The sequence below is a fragment of the Podarcis gaigeae genome (genome assembly GCF_964106915.1).
Source record: "Podarcis gaigeae genome assembly, chromosome: 15".
Classification (NCBI taxonomy): Eukaryota; Metazoa; Chordata; class Lepidosauria; order Squamata; family Lacertidae; genus Podarcis; species Podarcis gaigeae.
Window position 1 is genome coordinate 19,844,480 of NC_139692.1, and position 22,958 is coordinate 19,867,437.

The following is a 22,958-nucleotide window of genomic DNA, read 5'->3' on the forward strand; positions in this document are numbered from 1 at the left end:
TGCTGCTGTTGTTAAACCACTGGCAGTCAGACATTCTTGCTCATTTCCTACAAATTAACCAGAGATTTAACAGATGGCAATAGCTCTTCTTTCCGCTCCAGATCTAAGCCATTGGCAGAGAGTTCCACAAATCAATGACGGGCTGCATTAAGCCGTCTCTTCCCTTTGTCTGGCCTGACCTTCCTGCCATTCAAGGATGGCCCCAAGTTCAAGTATTGGATGACCCTGAGTTTTAGTATTATGCATAATTTTATATACCTCTATCATAGCATTCACCAACTTTTTGATGCCAGCGAGCACCTTTGGAATGGAAGCACACCCTTCAACTGTCCTGATTTTCCCGGGACATACCAGAATCATGGAAGCCATTCAGGCGTCTGATTCTTCTTCTTTTTTTAAAAATATATATATATATATATTTGATTTTACAAACAAAAAAGTTATAACAATATTAAATACATAACCATATATAGATATTTCTCTGAATCTCCTGGCTCCCCCCCCCCCCCGTGGGTCCTATTGTCAACATCTTAAACTGCATATTATTTCACAGTCCATATATTGTATCTCTCCATATTATCCACAGTATTTGTTACATTACAAGTGTTATTAAAATCCTGCTAATGTTTTTGTCTGCTTACAGTGGTCTCCTAAATAAACTGCAATTTCCCCCCATACTTTCTTAAAGTTTTTGTCTTCTTGGTTCCTGAGCTTTTTGGTCGGTTTTGCCATTTTGTCGTAGTCCAACAGCTTGGCTTGCCATTCCTTTCTGACCTTTGTCTTCTTTCCATCTTTGGGCTAATAACTGTTGTCGCATACATAAAAAGTCTTTTCTGTTCCTTTGGAATGTCGGTACCTACAATTCCTAATAAAAAAGTCCTGATTTTGGTCAGAGTAATGTTTGAGTGCATGAAGGGGTTCCACAGGTACTAGTCATAAAATGGTTGCTATGCGTTGTGCTGTATAACACAAAATGGCTGCCACTGGGGCATGGCCTAATACAAAATGGCTGCCATAGCTAAATGAGCAGAAAGAGGCAGGAACACAAAAAAGTGCAGGTGTATACCACCAGCAGCACCCTCATCAATGGAAAAAAGGCACCTGCATCAGCCACCACCATGCTTACTCATGGAGAAAAGCTTTTTGCACCTGACTTCTGTTCAGAAATAATGGGGAAGTGGGTGTCCAGCTCTGGTATCCAGTGAAATGTGGACATGTCTGAGGGGGCATATTAAGTGTTGGAAAGGCTGAGCCAATGAAAACAGAAACTGAAAACGAACAGCAGACAATCTGTTGTGCATTGTGGGCTTTTGATTAGATATATATATACAGAGACCTTTCACTGGTGATGTTGGAAGTACTGGTGGGCATACTGGCATTCACAACTGTCGTGTGTTATTATTATACAGGGGTGTGCTGCCCAGCGCAGGTGGGACAGCCGCGATGGCACCTCTTCAGGATCGCACTGCCAGGGGCGGTATGCTCCCCCCGCACTCCTCTTCCTCCACCAGTGGTCACAGGAATAGGGTGGGTCCTGAAACATACATCTCAGGTGTCAATTCCAGCTCTGCCATGTCCCATCCTCCAGTCATTTTCCTCAAACCATTGCAGCAGTACAATGGTGAAAACTGTGTTTCCTTAACTTTTCTCTACACATCTGTTTATGTCTCAAGAAATCTGTGGTGTAACAAACTTTAGGAGAAAGTAAGGAAAGACAAAATTTGCCAATACTGACAGCTTAGACCAAAGACACTTCTTCAATATATTGGCTCATTCCAGTAAAGAAGGATGATTCTGAACTTGTGCAGAGGGCCATTTCATACAAGCCCTTATACCATATGCCTCAAGAGAAACCAAATCCTTTTTTAAAACACACACACACACACACCAACTTGATCTCTTCATGGGATAAAATATAGCAAAGTTGCTTGTCTTCTTCTTGAATTATTTCCTACTGCAATGCCATTTGCAGGCGGGCTCATGGAGCTAAATGGGGCATCAATGCTTGTTTACTTCTCTGCCCCGTTTTTTATCTTTCATCTTGATATTTTCTTTGATGCCAGCTTTATAGCACTTCCAATGACTTTATCTTTCTTCTCCCTCTTTTTCGGCTCATGTAGCTATGGGAACCGGCGTTAAATGTCCATTCAGATACAAAATCAAAATGAATTCTCAAAACAAAAGGGAAGGCTTTAATGTTAGTGTTTTGCAAACTTCTCTCCCCTCAGTACAAGTGAATTATGTATCTAATTCCTTACTCACCTATTCTACCACGAGAACCATCTGCATGCTTTAATGTAAACTTGGATAGACCTACCTCCACCACATTGGGTGCCTTGACAGAAAGGTGGTATATGCAATAAATAAAATAAACTTAATGAGAAAGCTCCAAACTAAGCAATGGTGTCAAATGCAAACAGTTTGACACTTCATATGTAAAGTTGTGCTAAGTTTGCAAGACCTTAGACATGATGTACCTCCGCAGCTTAGAGTTAATAAAATTGTCTTGTTTCATAAGATAAAAAGCTTTCAGGGCAGCTGATGCTTTGATGCATCATGCAAAGTTCACCCCTTGAACAATTTGCCTTAACTACTTGGGTTTGGTTTTGTTTTTAATGTGGAATGCCCCTTAAGATACTTTGTTGGTCTTACGAAAATTATTTGTTTCCTTTAAAACTTCCCTGGCAATTTTGCTCAAGGTGTAACTTCCAAATTGGTCTCCAACTTCATGTCAGGCAAAATTACCTTGCAGCTTTGGGGGTGGGTGGGAGGTTAACTTGACAAGGAAATAGACAACATCAATTTTTCAAAGTAGGAAGGCAGGAGATCAGGTTTGAAGTTACATTTCCACCCATGTCCACTCTAAAGAGGAAAGGCAGGTGATACTGATCTAACTAAGGGCACACATTTAATACCTAAGCAGGAAAGAAGCTCAAACTGTGATTAGCTGAAGGTGGGCATAAGCTGGGTCCAAGTCAGGAGACATTGTATTTCCTACCTCTGTCCCCATGGCACATATTTAATTGTTCAGGGTTGGAGAGTGTCCATGTCACTGTCCCCCATACTCTAAGACTCTCACTGTGTCATCCTTTTGGGGCCGAAATGGGCTCTTGAGTCCCTCAGACTGCAGTGGCACTCCTCAGGCATCCCATTGCACCTTCTTGGCAAATCATAGCAGAGCCAGGGGTGGGTGGGTGTTGAACCCCTGCTTCACCTGCCTTGAAGGGACAGCTGCAGCCACTGAGAGAAGAAGAAGAAGAGTTTGGATTTGATATCCCGCTTTATCACTACCTGAAGGAGTCTCAAAGCAGCTAACATTTTCCTTTCCCTTCCTCCCCCACAACAAACACTCTACCACTCTTAACCACTACACCACACTGGAAGTCCCCCAAGCAAGTCTTGCAAGGTGTGCCATACACTGTAACTAGGGTTGCCATGTTTCAAAAAAGTGAAAACCCGGACAGAAAAAAACAGAGCAAAGTGTTTCTTTGGCAGATTTTCCAGGGCGTTTAAGCAGTTTCCTCCAGGACACCGTTTCCGATGGCCGATTGCCAGCTACGTCCGGGAAATTCCAGACGTATGGCAACCAGTGTAACCAAAACTAGAAATGTGGTTTGTCTCATTGCAAACAATAGGATACTAGTCACACTCATTCAGAATGCCACATCGTAATGTAACCACCAATACATCGTATAGCTGCATGTCATGGTTGCCATTGCAGTGTAACACACATGAAGGTCAAATATACTGCTAGCCAGCTCAATCAGTTCTGGTCCACTTGCTTAACAGTCCTTTGCACCTATTATGGGGCTTGCGGGGAAGGATCGTGAGTCTCTTGTATGGAATGGATGAACAGACACATCTGCAGTTGTTCTGCTGAAGATTAGTGGAAAGGGCTTTTTGAGCCTTATCCTTCAGTTTTGTTTGCAAGCAGCTTTCCAAAGCACGAGTCTAATTTTTTTTAGAGATCACCAGGTCCCCAAGATCCATCACTCCATTATGAAACACACACACACACACACACACACAATGTGTCTGCAGGTTGGTTTATTTCAAGTCCTTCTGACAACTTCATGGATTAGTCAGCTGGCAGGGAGACACCCGGGACGCTTCATCAGGAATTATTTTCTGAACTTTGGCACCAGTCAGGGGCTCTTCCCTTCTGCAGGAGACATGTGCCATTGCCAAGACAGATGCCAGCTTCAGTTGCTGAAGGCTTGCACTGGGATGGATCACACGGCATTGCTGCTGGTGCCGGAGGTAAAAAAAAAAAAGCCAGGTGCCCTGAGGCATTGGTGCCTAAAAATTACTGGCTGTTTAGCAACCAGCACCTGAGTACTGGAGGCTAACACTACTATGTCAGCTTGAGCCCAGGAAGCTGTCAATGTCTTGCCAGCATTATGGAAAGGTAGCATATGTGAAGAGAACAGACAATAGCTCACTAATAAGAACAGAATTCCTTATTTCACAGGTACGTTAATGCCCCCTTCTCCCCTTCTTTCCTCCGCCCCACACTTTGGCCCCTTGACAATCACACACACATACACAGTGGAACCTCAGGTTGTGAACGTGATCCGTGTGGGAGGCACGTTTGCAACCCACAGCATTCACAACCCGCAGCGGCATGTCTGCACACGTGCAGGTCGCAATTTGGTGCTTCTGCGCATGCGCAAAGTGCGATTTAGCACTTCTGCTCATGCGCGAGCACCGAAACCCAGAAGTAACCCGTTCCGGTATTTCTGGGTTTGGCACGGTGTGCAACCCGAAATCACATAACCTGAAGCGTCTGTAACCCGAGGTACCACTGTGTGTGTGTATAAATTTTATTTGATTTTAAATAATATATATTACAAACAACAATATTCACAGTCCAAATATCGAGATTTCTCTGAATCTCCTGACTTGCCCCCGTCCCTTCCATGGGTCCTGATGATAATATTTACAACTGCATATCAATATTTATCCAAATGTCTATCCTTCTAAATTATCCATACTTTCTGTTTCTTTACAAGTGTAATTAAAATCCTACCAATGTTTCAACTTCCTTGCAGTGGTCTCGTAAGTAAATCATAAACTTTTCCCATTCTTTTTTTTAAAGTTCTGTCTTCTTGATTTCTGAGTTTCCCACTTAAATTTGCCATTTCGGCATAGTCTATCAACTTGGTTTGCCATTCTTCTCTGGTCGGGGTTGTTTCTTCCTTCCATCTCTGGACCCCTTGGCAATCTTACTGGACACCTCCATGGGATTTACATGTCTTCCTATTGAATCTTGCACTGGTACTGTGGAACTTGATAGAGGGGCAATCAAAAGGACTTCTAACAACACTTATGGCATGTCCAGGTTTGAGAAGATAGGGGCAGTGGGGGCATATGACCATGCACATGGCCACCACCACAATTTGGAAGGTGTTCGCTCCTTGATGTAGCCCTAATAAGCAGCTGGTGTGCTTTTAAATCCTCTAAAATACCACATTGGCTGCCATTATCGTAAGCCAAATCTACCATCTCCCCTTCACTTCATCTTAAATCTCTCTCTCTCTCTCTTGTTTGTGTGTCCACTCTCTTCTCACATGATTTTCCATTGGGTTATGAGATATTTCTATCCAAAAAGTTGGATCAGGGATGCCAACCTTCTCTGGACCACTGCTGACCCTCGATTCAGTCCCTGTTCTATAGATAAGTTGTTCCACAGATAAGGATGTCTCCACGGCGCCATGATAAATGCTTGCAGACCTGGCAACCATGATGAAGAAATCAGGCCATCGAGCTCAGCCTAGCTGCCAAGTGAGCAAACTCCCCGGCATTGGATCTGGGATCATGACAGAGATAAAGCGCAGAAGACTCTCATGCTAACAGTGTCCCCATAAATCAAGTTGCTGATCGGTCTGCATCAACCTTTTCAGCCCCTGGAGGGAAAGAAAAACATAAAGCTTAAGCCAATCTCTCCAGATAGAGCTGATTAAGCGGCTAGATTGGGGAGGCATAACATAAAGGGGAGCAAACTCTTAAATGACTGGACTGGGGTTTCCTTGTCAGAAGGAGCAATGGGGTTCAGACTCTGAAATGCCAGTTCTTTGGCAGCCTCTGTAGGGCAGGGAACATCTTCAGACTACTGCAATGCGTTTCTCACACAGGGCTGCGTGTGAAAACTTATTGGAAATGACAGCTTGCACAGAACACAGTTGGTAGGCTAAGTAACTCAAAGAGGCTGAAGGGAACGTACCTCACCAGTTCTTAAATTTCCATTTAAGATTGGGGGCTGCACCTCTCCTTGATCTGCACAACAACCCACCTGCCTCATCCCCCATATTAGCCCCCTAGACCTTTGCCTTCTCAAATATTCCATTGTATGAATGTACTTGACTCAGACCTTTGCTGTTGTTTAAACCGCCATTTCCCCCTAAGTCTTTCCCATCCCTGTGCTACTTAAACTTCTGCCAATGTTTCTCTTTTGCTCCCCTACCCCACCTGACGTCATGCAAACCCAGGATTGTGAAGCAGCACCACAAATCCCTCAATGAGGGCTGTGCGATGAGGTCCTTACGTTTTTATGTATATAGGAAGAAATTTCTATTGAAGAATTCATGACATAATTCAGAGGTGATCATTTTATAGCCCTAAATGGCTTGATGACCTGAAGGACTGTCTTCTCAAACATGAGCCTACCCAAATCTCACTGTCATCCTCAGAGTCTCTCCTTTGGATTTCTCTGCCATCTGAAGTTAGATGGATTGTATCTGAAGATAGGTTTTTTTTCAGTTGTAGTATACAGAGCATTCTCCTCTGGGAGGTTGATCCAGTGACAAATTTGTACTTTTTTTCAGTGCTAGGATAACACATTTTTATTTGGGCAGGTCTTCTAGAATGTGAACCACCTGGTTCTGAGCTGATGGTTTTATTGACTCAAGTGAATCTTATTTTGTTGTTTTATTCTGCCTGTGATTTTAAAATTTAAATTGTATTTAAATTTTAAAAATTGTATATTGTCATTTTAAAAACCTGTTGAGAGTTCTGAACAGGCTGGCAACCTGTCAGGGAACTGACATCAGAGCGAGAGGCGAAGGCAGGGCTCCAGAGCGATGCCAGAGAGGGGACCAGTAGGGGGGAAGGAATTCAGTGCAACACCAGTAGAGAAGGGAGGGAGATGGAGGAATTGGAGACTGGTCTCCAAGACCCTGCATCAGAGACTAGTGGAGAGAGCGCTGGCACACCCCTGCCTTCCCCTTACTTGCGCAGACGAGTTCCGCGCAGGGAAAATAGGAGGAGACTTGGGGTCAAACAGCTCTTATGCTGGAAAAGGTTCAAGAAACGCCCACTGACAGATTCTGCAAGCGACTGACCGGGCACGGAGTGTGAGCTGTCAGCCAAGGCACGGTGAACCAGGCAATCGGACACAACTAGCAGGCAACTTACGCACAAGTAACCCCTTACAACCATTACACAACCTATAAGCTTTTTAAAATGAACAAACCAACAAATAAAATGCATTTTAACATGCCAGGTAGGGTTTGAATTTAATGGAAGATGGATTGCTATTGCTGTCGCAAAGTTGAATACCTCCCTTGGATACCAAAGAAAGAAGATTATGAAGGGATTCCATCTGTAGCTAACCTGTGGCCCTCCACATGCCATTGGGACTTCAACTACCATCAGCCCCAGTCAGCGTGGTCAAGTCCAGCTACATTTTAAGGGTCACAGGTTCCCTGTCCCTGGATTACAGGCTCTACATTAATAAGAAGTGAACTAAATTGCTTCATGTTATCCTTCTGAAGAGGACAAACCAGTGGAAACTAGCTTCTACAAAGCCCTCTGATATACGTAGACACCCCTGAGAACCAGTCAGGAAACAGTGCCTCTAAGGCCTCGTCTCCATGTTCTGAGTAAAATTATTCTGTTATTAGAAATAAATATTGATGGGTCACCTCTTTGATGTAATGTACCAGAGACTGGCACACAACATAATATCAATAAAACATTAAATTCTGAGAACAGAATCTGAGGGAAGAATGGGTTGTCACTCTGTTTCAAGAAAGGAAACACAGGTCTCATGACAGAAGCTATAAGCCGTGGCCCGCTAAAGCACCAGCAGCTGTTTCTTTTCTAGTCTCTTTTAGCAAACCATGGTTCAAGTCATTTGTTAGAAAGCTGCTTCGCCCACAAAAATCTTCTCAGAAGAACATGAGGGCTAGGTCTTAGAGAATCTACTTCCTGGCTGGCTTTCAACTCCATCTGTATCAAAAGGCCTAAGCAACCTCCAGCAGGCTGTAGCCTGTCACCTCCAGAGGAGTTACGTTATGTTCATGATAATATTGTGTATGGTATTTTAGGATCCTTAATTAGCAAAAGCACATATGCCAAGGACTAAGACAAACTGTACTTTTGGCTTTAAATTTCCTCAGAAAATATTTGTAAGACCTTGCAGAGGTTTGAGAGTTAATTTCCTCTCACTGCGCCTCTCACCCTTAATCACAATCCGAGGCATACCTGTGTGTGTTAGGTTACATACACTGTAATTTAAAATCTATTAACTCTGAACACCAGTACAGCACATAAACTTAACTAGCCCTCGCAAAACTGCAGCAAGTTCCTTTTCCCATTTTTCCCTATAAATCACCTCAGATAGGTTGGTGCCCAATCGATAGGAGAAAAAATTATACCACAACATTAGATTTCATCACACACGACTCAAACTATTACTTTCCTGTCTTGCGGTCTGAAGAATCATGAAAATTAATCGTTTCCAACTGCCCAAAAGAAGTGTTTATGAGGCTCTATTACTGATACTGTATTTTTTGCTTAAAACCATCAATTAATTATTAAGGCTTTCCCCCTCACTGCTACAACTGGTCAATCGTTTTTCCAAACTGCTGGAGTATCAAAAGCTTAATGGGATTTTTATTTAAGGAAGTGGTGGTTCCTGGAAACCTTATTTTTTGAGGGGACTTCTTGTCCCATTTCTCTTCCTAACTTATTGGTATGACCCTCACTTTCCTTTTTATCTTTTGAAGTACATGGCACATTTTCTAGGACCACAATGTTCCATGAGCTCAGCAGGCAACAGGGTCATTGACTTGGCTTGGAGGCTCACACTGTAATGGTCCTGATCCATTTCATAAATATTTCAAAAATTCACATGGAGAGGCAGGATCAGTCACAACAGAGAGGTCACATCACCATGCCTAACACACTTTCCTCATTTTTCAGTCCCATTAACTTCAATGAAAGAGGTAACAATAATCCCCAATTGTCCTTATTTTCAAGGGACAGTCTCTAGATTTGGTCCCTGTTCCTGGCAAATCACTAGTACCCACTTAGCTTGTATGAGTGCCTTTGGTGGTGTGAGCTGCTGGAATGGTCATTCTTCAGGGTTCAATTCCTTTCCCCAGGAACTCTAGAAGTTAAACATCTGAAAGTGGACTGGGTACACCTTTTAGTTAGTGCCTATCTATCAGGGACGTGGGTGGCGCTGTGGGTTAAACAACAGAGCCTATGACTTGCCAATCAGAAGGTCGGCAGTTCGAATCCCCATGACGGGGTGAGCTCCCGTTGCTTGGTCCCTGCTCCTGCCAACCTAGCAGTTCGAAAGCACGTCAAAGTGCAAGTAGATCAATAGGTACCGCTCCAGCGGGAAGGTAAACGGCATTTCTGTGTGCTGCTCTGGTTCGCCAGAAGCGGCTTAGTCATGCTGGCCACATGACCCGGAAGCTGTACGCCGGCTCCCTCGGCCAGTAAAGCGAGATGAGCGCCGCAACCCCAGAGTCGGCCATGACTGGACCTAATGGTCAGGGGTCCCTTTACCTTCATTGGATGTTTTTAAACAGAGGTTGGGTGGTCATCTGTCTGGGACTCTTTAGCTGTGATCCCTGCATTGCAGGGTTGGACTAGATGATCCTTGGGCTCCCTTCTAACTCTACAGTTCTATGATTCTGTAAGGCATGCGCATAAACACTAAAGCACAATGCAGTGCGCACTGTCTGCCATTGCACTCATCACAGCTGCTGAGATCTGTTTTGAGCTGTTGATGGTACATTGTAAAGCAATTTAGTTTTTCTTGTATATCTTTGTCCAAATCTCTTTTGGCTTTTAAATAAACGGAGGACATGAGGAGTGTAGTGAGGGGTGATTGTGTCAATTTAAGTTCCTCTAAGTTTCTCTCTCTCTCTTGTATCTAAAGTTTGTTTCAGCCCAATTTATGTAGTTCCTGTGCATTTCTTGGGATGTACACATTTTTGTACTCAACTTTGCCTTGGATACATGCATTTTTAAAGCAGCATTTCCCACTTTTGTGCATTTTCACTGATATGTGCATTTTTGTGTGCACTGTTCACTAGTATACACATTGTAGTATGTGTTTTGTGGCTGGAGGACTGCACTGCAAAAATTCAAGGAAGTGTGAAATTCATTAACATATTGATTTGGTAGGCTGGTGTTAAAATGCAAGGTGAAGACATTTTGCTCCCACCTCTAATGCAGAGTGCATGAATACATTAGAGCGCATGAGTGCAAAGCCTTAAGCAATGTGTACTCATGAAGGGCAAGGTACCTCAGGCAGAGAAGCTTGGTATGGGAAATGGGGTGTTACAAGCATGATCAAATTGTGGGATTCTGGAGGGTTTTAAGACCATGCCTAATTCCCATTGACATAAAAAGGCCTTGAAAATTATTCATTTCAGCTCCATCATGCCCATAATGTGCCCTCCAAGACTAACCAATGAGATGCCAAGTGAAATTTGGATTGCAAGCCTAAATGAGCAAATCCATGTAATCTATCTTGATGAAGAATTTGTATTGCCTACCTGGGGGTGGAAGACAAATGAATCCCCTTTTTATGGACCACCTGATTCCTCCCCATTCAAACCTTGCTTCAGTGGAAAATGTGAGTAAAGGTCGGGAACAGTTGGTGTTTTGCAATGCAAATAGCGATTGGCTTAGTAAAGCTGTTTCAACAGCATGTGCCAAGTGAGCAGGTATGCTCAGCCTCATAAAAGCAGAACCAGATGTTGTGCTCTGTTACGGAGGCCCCTCTCCTGTGGCAGAGGTTGGCATGTTTAAGACTTAGCCCAGCTGTGAGATTATATTTTCAGCAATAGCTTGCAGCAGTCAAAAGATTAGAAGATACTTTCCCCCCTTGGAGGGTATTTGTGCTGGCACCCTATATTAAAACCACATTGACGTCAGTATGCATAGCTGTGGAGGGAATGCAACGGAACCTCATGCATATTGTAATAAGGAGATGGAGTAAAGGTGGAAACGGGTGAAACTTCTAGCTTCCAGCCCAGGTTGTTCAATGGAGCCTTGCTTATTCCTTCTTAATTCCAGGAATGTGCAAGCTGGCTGTGCTTCTGGAAGCTACAGATAGCTCTGAAAGAAGGCAGGCGGACACGGGAACACAGTATGGAGGAAGCAGAGTTATTGGGCTGTAAGGCAAGCCAGAAAGGTAAACCCACAAGGATCAGTGTATTCCCTGGTAACAGGCCAGGGTAAAGAGTTACAGGCCACATCCATATCATACATGTAAAACACGCTTTCACCACTTTAACAGTCATGGAGAATCCCAGGAACTGCACCTTGCTAGGGATGCTGGGCACTGTGAGCCTTAGCAAACTTAGCAGCCTTAGCAAACTACAGTTACCAGGATCTTTGGGAGCTTGTATACAACTGCTGCTGTACCAGGAATTGCTTAGGTGCAGCTGAAGGGGTCAGCCATCGAAGACACAAGACTTACCCACTCTGGAAGAATGGCAGATGAAGGTGGTGGACTATATGGGGTTGGCAGAAATGACTGGCAGAATCCGAGACCAGGGAGAAGAGCCGGCGGAAGAAGATTGGAAGAAATTTAAAGACTATTTACAGAAATATTGTAAAATTAATGAATGTTAGAATGATGTTGGATAGAAATTAAGTGGTTTCCAGCTGTAATGCTTTAAGAGAATATGAAAAAAAAAGGTTTAGAAATTGGTAATGGTAAGGATTTGCTGAACTAATAATTTGAATTGGAATACAAAAAAGGGAGGTATGAGGAGGTCCGGGAAATAAGTTAATGGAAAATAAGTAATGGAAATTCTGTGTGTTTTTAATGATTTTTATTTTTGTATTTTTGTTATTTTTACTTTTTATTTTCATTGTATTATTATTGAAAATTTTAATAAATATTCTATAAAAAAATAAAGAAGGGGTCAGCCATCAGGCAGCACCTCACCAAAATCTATAAAAGTGACATTCGTGTTCTTCCAGAGTTCCATGAAGAACCTAGGTTAGAATTTCATGCAAACTAGTTCATGAGGTTTCTTTGGGAGAAACAAATGAGGAACACTGGAGGAACAAAGCAGAAGAGTGGCCTAAGCCATGGCATTTGATCTCAACATGGTACAATCTTTCTGGGATGCCAGAGAAGAGACAGAGGGATTCCTGTTGTCTGATGTGAGGGCTCTTCTGGATTTGTGTTTTCCAGCAATTATAAATGAGGAAGGTGCCTGAGTAGTTGACAGATCAACTCTTGGCCATCAGTAGAGAAGAACAATCTGCTTTTGAGAGGGGCAGATACTCAGTTGGGCTGCTGGACTTACTGGAGTCTGATAGCTTTGGGCAACTGCAGAAAATGGACTGTTGCTGTAGCACAGGGGGCTAGTGTCATGGTGTGACCTTTGGCACCATAATGGGGCCTCCCAATGAGATCCAGGACCCATCCAATGAACTGAGGAAGTTAGTGACATACCTACATACAGGAGAAAACTGGTTTATGTCAGAGATGGTGTAGGCATTAGAAAACTCTGAATTGTTTTGGGGGTGGAGGAGCATAGATCTCTTGCCTTCTTTGGGCTTAATGTTTTGGGATAAACTGAAGACAAAAAGCTGGGGAGGGACTGCTGAAATTCACAAGCACTCCTCACTGATTTTCACGAAGCAAATCAATTTGTAATTAATGGCATTCCCAAAGTGGTGTGTTTGCTGCCTGAGAAAATCAATAGAGAGAAATGTGACAAAATGGAAAATACTGTAAAGCTTTAATCAGTTATTGCCTTATGTATGTGAGCATTGTAGGCTTCCCAATCTTCTATTCCTCTATTCAAGAGGAAACACACACACACACACACACACACACACACACACACCCCACACACCACACTCATCCTCCTACCCAAATCTTGGCTTCTTGACAAATTACAATCTCAATATTTAAGGACTATGTGGATATGTAATTAAGGATGTTATGCTTATTGATAAGTTATATAGCATTTACTGAATGGATTTTTTCAGCTGTTATTCACTGACTGTTGTTATGTTTATAGTACTAAAATGCATTGATGTTTTGTTTGTTGATTTTGTCATGTACTTCTGTTTTCATCACTACTGGAGGCCTTTTTGAGTAGATATATTTCTTCTTGGAATAAAAGTAAACATGGTAAAGGTGATATTTTTGCTATGGGGTTTGCTGCTATAGGATGTGGGGGAGAGAAGTTTATTCTGAGGTCAGGAGAAACATTATCTACAGTACCCACAGTATCAGTTACAAGCTTTGGAAGGCCCCTTGGGCAAAATACTCTTCATGTGCTCCCTTTCTGTGGTGGTGAATCTACCTCCTCACCACTATGAATACCAGGTGGTCTTGCTGCTTTGCTGCTTCTCTCCTTCATCATTCCTACTCCTTCATCATTGGTCACCCAGCCAGCCAGGAGCAAGCCAGGAGTGGCACCTACTGATTCTCCTTTGTCTACTGTACCACCACCATTGCCTAGATCAAAACGAGATGCAGGGGAACACACTGGAGAGGAGCAGCAGCTCTGAGTGGGAGGGCTTTTTGAGTGCCTTCACGCCTGGTGGAGTTTCAGCCCTGGCAGATGCCTGGCGACTGTTTGCCTGTTTTAGACTAGAGGCCAGACCAACATGGAGGCTTAACAGAGGAAAAACTTTACTGCGAACAAGAACTGTCTAGAATGGCAGCGTGGTTGACTGCCAGAGCTGTCTTTCCTATTGGGCTTACTGGTGCTTTGTGCCAGGGCCCTGGCCTCTCACGGGCACCCCAGTGAGTGGGGGAGCTGCGCGGCTTTGCGGGTGGCCTCCCCTTCCCCTGCACGCCTGCCAGCTGTGCCCCGTCAACCATATAGCTGGTGGGCATGCAGCTTGCCTCCCAAGCCTCCGCGGGAGGAGAGCAATCCCCGCAGAGGTTTAGAATAGAAGCTGCGCCCCACCAACTATATGGCTGGCAGGCGTGCAGCTTCCTTCCCAAGTCTCCACGGGAGGAGAGCAACTCTGGGAAATGGGGGGCGGCAGAGGGTTCTTTGAACCACGGCGCCAGATATGCTTAAGATGGCCCTGTTTGCTGCCTTGGTTGGACACAGTGCCACCCATAGTTGGAATTGCAGTAAAACAACTCTGCATAGCATCTCCCCACTGCAGTTACTTGGAGGCCTTACTATATAAATTCTACCTTAGATATAAAACAAATGCTTGGTAATTGGTAGTCCTCAAAACTAGGGTTTCCATATGTCCAGGAATTCCCAGACATGTCCTCTTTTGGGGGTCCTACATGCCCATCTGGGGGGAATTTTAAAGCAAATGTCCTGGATTTGGGTTTTTTTAAAAAATTGTGCATGGCCAGCTCTGGTTCAGGCTCTGGCATGGGCATGGGAAACCTGGGCTCTGGCGTGCACAGCTCTGGCGGGGCTATCAGGTTCCTGCCATAAAAAAGCAAAGCTCAACAACTTTTTGTGTCCAGATTTTTAGCTCTTGAAATATGGCAACCCTATTAACTGTATGCTGTAGGATACATTCTACAGTCACCCTTCACTTAATATTTTGTCACCTGATTATTCAACAGCTCAACACTTGATGAGTTCACTTGCAGAATGTGAAATGAATCAGTTCCAATAGAAAGCCTTGCATTTGCAATGGCATTGGGTGATATAAAAGTTCTACCTGTGGTTTTTGATGCATGGTGGCTGATTCCAGTAAAGGCTGCAGTCGCTAAATAGGGATTTCTATTTGGGTGGTTCATCCCAAAAGGACTTGTCAGTACCTCTGCTATGATGGGAGAAACTTTAGGTTCATGACAGAACCAGGATAGAGCTGTTTTAGAGACTGTTCTGTCCATCTTTGGAGAAGGTTAGGAAAATGAGCATGGATCAATAAGTGGTAAATCACACAGAAACCCCTTTGCCTTGTCTGTGGCTGGCCAAATCCTGGGGTTTACAGCTCATCTTCACATACATTTTCTCACTATTTTCCTCTGAAAATAACAAGGCAAGATGTTGACAGATCGTTGTGAAGGGAAATGCTTTAAGCTGTCAGTTGACAGGACTCGAAATTAATTTGATTGTGCAGGATTTATTTTCAAGATGAAAACAGAAATTTGACTTGGTGGGCTGGAGCCAAAAACTGAACGTGAAAAAACAGAGTGGATGCCAGTTTCTCTCTGGAGGAGCAAAAAGGAAGAAGAGAAGAGAACCCACTTTCGCACACAAAGGGGAGGCCAGTGTGAGCCATAGACATGAATGAAGACAAATATACAGTGAACACTCAACAAGGGGATTTCTTTGAATCTGGCTTTGTCCTTTTAATATGATGTGAGTCCACAGCCCAGATGCCTGAGAATGAACTACCGTTAAAATTAGAATGCAAAAAAATTCATATTTCAATTTATATTTGCATTTACAATTTCAAGTTTCTGCATTCCTAATATGAATTCTGTTTTTAACATGCACCAGTATAGATACAGTTGGGTTTAGCAGTGGTTCCCTGAACTGTGCACAGTAGTGTAATTATTTCTCAGGCTGTAGATGCAAAAATTCTTTTAATACAACCCAGGATGGCAAGCCGCAAGCCGTAATCTTATCAATTAGGAGTTTTTATGAAAGAGAGCTGTAAACAATATTGTTTCGACAGCAATCAATCCCTCTTCTGTGCCTCTTAAACCCAGCATTGTTCACCTGAGAGCCATATACTTAATGCTATGAAGCTTCATAAATTATCTATCCTGTTCCATCATGGCAAAGCCTTCGTCCCAATTATAACACAACAGAGTCCAATATGTATACGGCTCCTAAAAGTAACATATTTTAAACTAGAGCACTGGGCATTTGAAATTTCAACCCCAAATTCTACATTTAAAAAAACCTTTGCTTTAAACCCCACCACGACATGTTGCAGTGGACGCTCGGGTTGCGAACGTGATCCGTGCGGGAGGCATATACGCAACCTGCAGTGCCACATCTGCGCACGCGCGGGTCGCAATTCAGCGCTTCTGCGCATGTGCAAAGCGTGATTTAGTGTTTGTGCGCATGCACAAGCACCGAAACCCAGAAGTAACCCGTTCCGGTACTTCTGGGTTTGGCACGGTGCACAAACCGAAATTACACAACCTGAAGCATCTGTAATCCAAGGTATGACTATATTTTTCTTAAAACGTCTCCCCCCCCATTCCGACCAATACAGTGGTACCTCGGATTACATATGCTTCAGGTTACATATGCTTCAGGTTATAGACTCCGCTAACCCAGAAATAGTACCTCGGGTTAAGAACTTTGCTTCAGGATGAGAACAGAAATTGTGCTCCGGCGGTGCAGCAGCAGCTGGAGGCCCCATTAACTAAAGTGGTGCTTCAGGTTAAGAACAGTTTCAGGTTAAGAATGAACCTCTGGGACGAATTAAGTACTTAACCTGAGGTACCACTGTACATTTTTCTGTCAATAATGTTAAATATATGCCACTCCAATTTTAATTCCACTTTCAGCTGATTGTGACTCAACAGCACTAACCAGACCTAAGCAACCATTTTGTTCACATATTCCCTCCTAATAAATCCTGTTTGACCACAGTCAATTGCGGGCCCCAAAATATGCATGTACATAACATGCTCAAAATAACTATATAGTCCCTGATAATTGCAACAGAAGTCCTTCCTGAAACAAACTGCGTTATCCTTTTGAAAGATAATTTACCTTTTTAAAAATGTCTAAAAGCTCAAAACTTTTACTGTGAAACTTATATTTCGGCTAAATAGCTGTCTTCCTGCCCCTGATCAAGCGCAGAGAATTTCGAAACTTTTCAACACTGCCCCCAAGTAATTGCTGCACTGAGGATGGAGAGGGAGTTCTGGCATTCTTTAGTGCAAACTACCCAAAACTTCTCTGTACTAAATTGAGCACAAAGTGGGCAAGAACAGCAGCTTAGCTCTCTAGGACTGAAGATGAGAAAATAAAATCTGGGAAAAACCTTTCAAAAAACATTATCTTTGACTTCCATAACACTCTTAACTCCAATAAGCGTGAGTGACATTTGGTGATATTTTGCTGTTATGTTTATCATTCCTTCTTCTTCCTACAGAGTTGCCTTTAATAGTGCCTCTCCCTCGGCTAAAAGCCTTGTTTTAAGGCAATGGAAATACTTCATCTCTTTCTCCTTACTTTGTGTTTATGGCTCTTTCCTTCCCCCACTTCAGGAAAGTGCTGTCAACAACTTTACGGCAAAGCCTGTGCCATGAGCCCCTCTCATGGGAAATATGTAAGAAGGGCCTGTTGGATCAGGCCAATGGCCCACCCAGTCAAGCATCCTGTTCTCACAGTGGCCGACCAAATGTCTATGGGAAACCCCCAAACAGGATCTGAGCACAAGAGCACTCTTCCCTCGTGTGGTTTTGAGCAGCTGGGTTTTGCGTGGCGAGTTCCCGCCTCCCCCCTTAGAAATAAAGACACGAGACACAAGAATTCAAGTTAATGGGTCAAATTAGGCCACTACTTTATTGATTACAGGAATTGAGCGGTATTGGCTTAGGCATTGGTCCTAACACTAACTGGTTTCAGCCCGCTTGCTTGAAGTCTGGTAATGGTTAACCACCAATAGGGGGAGTCCTGCTGAGGCATTTCAACTAGGAGCTCCCCCTGGAGTTACTGCTTGGGGGCGTGGTGAGGTCCTACACCTCCCTAGGCTCAGTTCAAGGCCATGCCCCCCGGAATCCTTTACCTGACTACCCTTTGTTTTGGGGAAAGGTGATGACGCTTCCTTCCCCCCCATCATCTGCATAACAATAGAACAATACCCCTACCAATGCCTAACTGCTAGGCCATGCCCCCCAGCCCAACTAATTGGCTGGGCCAGGGATGACGCGTCCTCCCCACCTCGCAACCCCCGCAACCCCACCTCCTCCCTAGCTCGGAAGTGGCTTTCCAAAGCATTACTGCCTCCAGTTGTGGAGGCCGAACATAACCATCATAATGGCTGGTAGCTGTCAATCACTCTCTGCTCCATGAATTTGTTGAATCCTTTTTAAAGCAGTCTAGTATGGTGGCCATCACTGCCTCCTCTGGGAGCGAGTTTCATAGTTCAACTATGCACTGTATGAAGAAGCATATAGCATACCCGAGGATATGAATGCAAAGACACGAGAGGGATACAATTGTCAGGAGTTCAGCCTACACTTGAGTAGGACCCTGGCAGAGACACTTGCCCGACTGGCATGTTCCCTCCCTCCAGGTTGAGCATTCGGGAGCTTCCTTCAGCCCGAACTTTCTTCAGCCCGAGCTTTCTTCAGCCCGAACATCACAGCGACCGATGCCAACCGACACAGGCACACTTAGGGATCTGCAGAGTTTGTGCAACTTGTGTAACAGACCTCAGCAACTTAGCATGTTGGCTAATCTACTTTATTTACATATAAACGCCCACGGAGCACTGCAACATGGCTCACTCTCTAGCATCAGACAGCAAAGCGAAAAAGAAACAAAGGACAATAGTCCCACTTCACGGAACACAGTAACACAAACATCCTGTCTCCGTCACTTCCCACTCTGTGGAGTCAAAACATATACCGTCATGTGAAAGACAACAATCCTATGACTGCAATCATAGATCAGGAATTCTAACAGCAATGTCAGCTGACACCCCCAAATCTGAGCCCCATGATTTCACCCAAAGCTTTGAGCAGAGCTTAAGCGCATGCTGTGCTTACAGACAGCTGTTCTGAGCACTGACACCATGTATCTTTGTATTCAACAGGTCTTCCTTTTGAATAGGTAATGTGTGTAGGATTGTACAGTGTAAGGTTGCAGTTCTGCACACACTTTCCTGGGAGTAAGCCTCATTGAACTCATTGGCAGCGGCAGAGAAAGCCGCTCGGGCACCTGGGGCGGGGCGAGCTACCCATGGGGAGGGGTGCACCACGGGGCCTCTGGAGTCTGCCTGCCTCCTCCCACTCAGCCGCCCTACAGCTGGGGGGGGGGAGGCAGCTGGTGGACTGTTTGGGCAGCAGGGACCCTGTGCGTGTCCAAAGCGCCATGTCTCTCCCAGGAGAGATGCATGGCTCAGGAACGCTGCAGGCCCCGCAGTGATTTCCACCCGGCATTTTGTCACCCCCCTCAGTGGTGACACCCGGGGCGGTCCACACCCACCGCACCCCCTTCCTCCACCCCTGTTCATTGGGCCTACTTCAGAGTAAACACACATAGGGTCGCACTGCAAAAAGGTTTTAAATTGATTAATTTAACAAATTAATCAATTAAAGTTTGCAGCCCCATTAAGAGAGCGTGTTCTTTGATGGTTTCTGTGTTGACCAGGTTTAATAATGCTTAGAATGAAGAGTGTCTTTCTAGGTCTGGGTTTGTGTTGTTGTTGTTGTTTAATTTTCTCCCAATGAGGCACAAACAGAGCAGAACATTCTCCTGGTCTTTATCAGCTAACACGAAAATAGAGAGTAGGTTGTGTGGGGAAGGGAAGTGAGGGGAAATGGAGCTTTACTCCTCATTCCTAATGGGATGACATTGTAGATTATTCCTCCGATCCAATTAAGTGTGCAAACTCATTTACTGAACAGATAAGATGTTTCATTTTAAAAAAACCAAACAAACAAAAAACACCCAACCGCAAACAGAGTCAGCTTTCCATCGAACAGCTTGAACAACAGGATTACAGGTATACAGTTTTGTACTGAAAAGCCAGACTGTGTGAACTCCAAAGCTTTTTGTGGCATGCAGATAACATGATGGCCATTTAAGGGCAGAGGAGCCCTTCGTAATAAATGCTGGCAACCATATTTGCAATGGAGTGTGGATTGCTGTTATATTTAAAGCCTTATTTCCCCCTGTGTTCTGCATCTACTGCCATCTTCACATCAGACAAGCCTATCAAGCTGAAAGAAAACATATCTCTTGGGGGGTCTTAAAAGAATGTTGAGACGAGAGGCTGTTTCTCTGGGGAATGAAATTGATGTGGCACCACACTGTAATACAACAGCCAACAGAAATATGACCTGTGTTTATTGTTGTCATTATAATGGCCTGTCACTTAGATGCCTTGTATAAAATTTATGCCCTCTTAATTTAATTTTTATTACACAGTTAATCTCCAAGAAGTTTTTTTCCTTTCTTTTTTAAGGGCAGCAAAGCCAAACATTTCTATTTCATTTGCTTAATGGAGCACTTCAGAAGGGAGTGTGAGAGCTGGCTGATCATTTATTTGAGTCATCCAAGTTATATTTGAGGGCACCTGGCGGTGTCAACTGAGTAACATTGGAGAAAACTGTTCCAATTGCCCTGTGTTGAGAGAAAGGCAGGATATTAAATAAAAATACAAATCTACTATATATTTTGGAAAGCTGTTTGTTTGTTCTCTGTGAGTTCAGACACCTCTTGAGACGTCCTTGCCAAACTGGGCACAGGGATTCCCAAGGTGGGGAGGGGGGGGTCAGCAGTTTTCATCAATATTGTGATACAAGCCACCATTTTGAATCAAGTCAGTGTGATTTTGGTGTGAATTCATACAATTTCTGGCACGACAAGCCCAAACTGTGCCAATTTCAAACTTGGCTTGAGAGTTCCTGAGGTGGAGGCTGTGGTTTTTGTCACTGTTGGGACACCGACTACCATTTTGAATCAAGATGGCAGACATGAAAACATGACTTGGGCTTGACTTCACCCAATTTTTGACATGATGGGCCCAATTTGCACCAGTTCGGAGGCCTATGAAGGTATCATTCCCCAACTCAGTACAAGGGCTCCTGAGTGGAGGCAGTGATCTTCATCTACTTTTGGACAACGAACACCATTTTGAATCAAGATGGTGGACCAAAGAAACCATATTCAAGCATCAGCACCCACCCAAATTGATTCAGAGCAAGGTCAGGTGTTCGGCAGGTCAGGCTGGAGCCTTAGGTTTGTGAGTGCCTGCATGTATGCCTGCACAGCCCCCAAACTCCAAATTACCCTGTTGTTGTTTAATCGTTTAGTCGTGTCCGACTCTTCGTGACCCCATGGACCAGAACACGCCAGGCACTCCTGTCTTCCACTGCCTCCCGCAGTTCGGTCAAACTCATGCTGGTAGCTTCAAGAACACTATCCAACCATCTCATCCTCTGTCGTCCCCTTCTTCTTGTGCCCTCCATTTTTCCCAACATCAGGGTCTTTTCCAGGGAGTCTTCTCTTCTCATGAGGTGGCCAAAGTATTGGAGTCTCAGCTTCAGGATCTGTCCTTCCAGTGAGCACTCAGGGCTGATTTCCTTCAGAATGGGGAGGTTTGATCTTCTTGCAGTCCATGGGACTCTCAAGAGTCTCCTCCAGCACCATAATTCAAAAGCATCAATTCTTCAGCCATCAGCCTTCTTTATGGTCCAGCTCTCACTTCCATACATCACTACTGGGAAAACCATAGCTTTAACTATACAGACCTTTGTTGGCAAGGTGATGTCTCTGCTTTTACCCTATTCAAATTACCCTATTCATATCAAAATCACCATATTTTTTTGTTTCTTCAATTTCCTGGGCAATGCCAGGCACTCCCTACAAGTAAATAAATAATATTGTTACTAGTGGGAAATCTGTCTTTAGCTGGAAAGGTTGTCCTCCATGAGTGATTTTTGCACTGAAGTGTCCCTGATAAGATGCAGTGGAAGCCCTGGGCTCTCTAACACAGAATATCAAAGATAGTGTTTTACAGTCTGTTCTTTACTATTCAGAGTGGGGGAATCAGCTAAGGAATAGGAGGTATGTTATAGAGGTGGAGTATTGTATTTGTAATCATGGTAAGTGCCGTGGAGGCAAAAGGCAGGAGGGGGCTAGAGCCTGAAGCTTTTCGTGTCTAAGAAATCACCCCCTCCCTAAAAGGAGACTTACTTCTTTCATCTTCTTTCCTTTCCCCCTCCTTTAATTATATTCCCCAAAGTGTTTAAATCAGAATTATTTCCTCCTGCTGTGAGCCTCATTGGATTCTTGGAGTTTATGAAAAGATGGGTTTTTAATAAAAGTAGTCTGAAAAAATCAAATGACACACAGATACACACCCCCCAAAAGGCTGTTAGATGAAAAGTCAAAAACTCTGGAATATGGCATAGTTGATGCATGATAATAATAATAATAATAATAATAATAATAATAATAATAATAATAATATAGGAGGTGTGGTTTTGTTGTTGCTGTAGAAGTTCAGGAGTAAATTATATCAGTAATGTTCTGTGAATTTACATTGTAACTGTCTTGGGGCAGGAACTTTGTATTTTGCTTCTGTGCCATGTACGCTGGTTGTTCAATATATATATATATAAGGCACGTGATACTGACTGGGAAATGAGTAAGCATTGGGTTAGTGAAGGAATATCTCCAAAAATAAAACTCCAAATTCTGTAACACTGACATTCAAGTGGTAGTACTAACATTTCAGCAGATTTTTGATTCAAGTTCTTCATTTTGCCCCTTGCAACTCTGATAATGTACCTCGCACAGGAAAAAGTGTTCAAGCCAGTAGACAATGTTCTTCAATTAACTATTGTTGGGATCAATATAATTTTGTTTTTCAGTTGGATGAAAAAGCCGAGGCAGCAGAGACGAGGCAAGGCTTCAGCAGCACCCTGGACAACTCCTTGCAGTGCTGTGGCCAAAGACCCCATAAGAGCAGAGCTCAAATGTTGTTTTAGCATCAGTCTTCCTTACACTGAACCCTAAATAGGGGTGGCAACTCTAAGTAGTTCACTCCACCTT

At 43.7% G+C, this 22,958-nt stretch overlaps 1 long non-coding RNA gene across 1 annotated transcript; it reads right to left on the reverse strand.

The window, feature by feature from the left end:
- Positions 1-504: 504 nt before the first annotated feature.
- On the reverse strand, positions 505-3,072 carry LOC310832449. Its single transcript, XR_014558306.1, has 3 exons — positions 2,999-3,072; positions 2,263-2,335; positions 505-865 (listed from the first exon to the last, which is right to left on the reverse strand). It is a non-coding gene; the product is annotated as an uncharacterized lncRNA (long non-coding RNA).
- Positions 3,073-22,958: the final 19,886 nt, after the last annotated feature.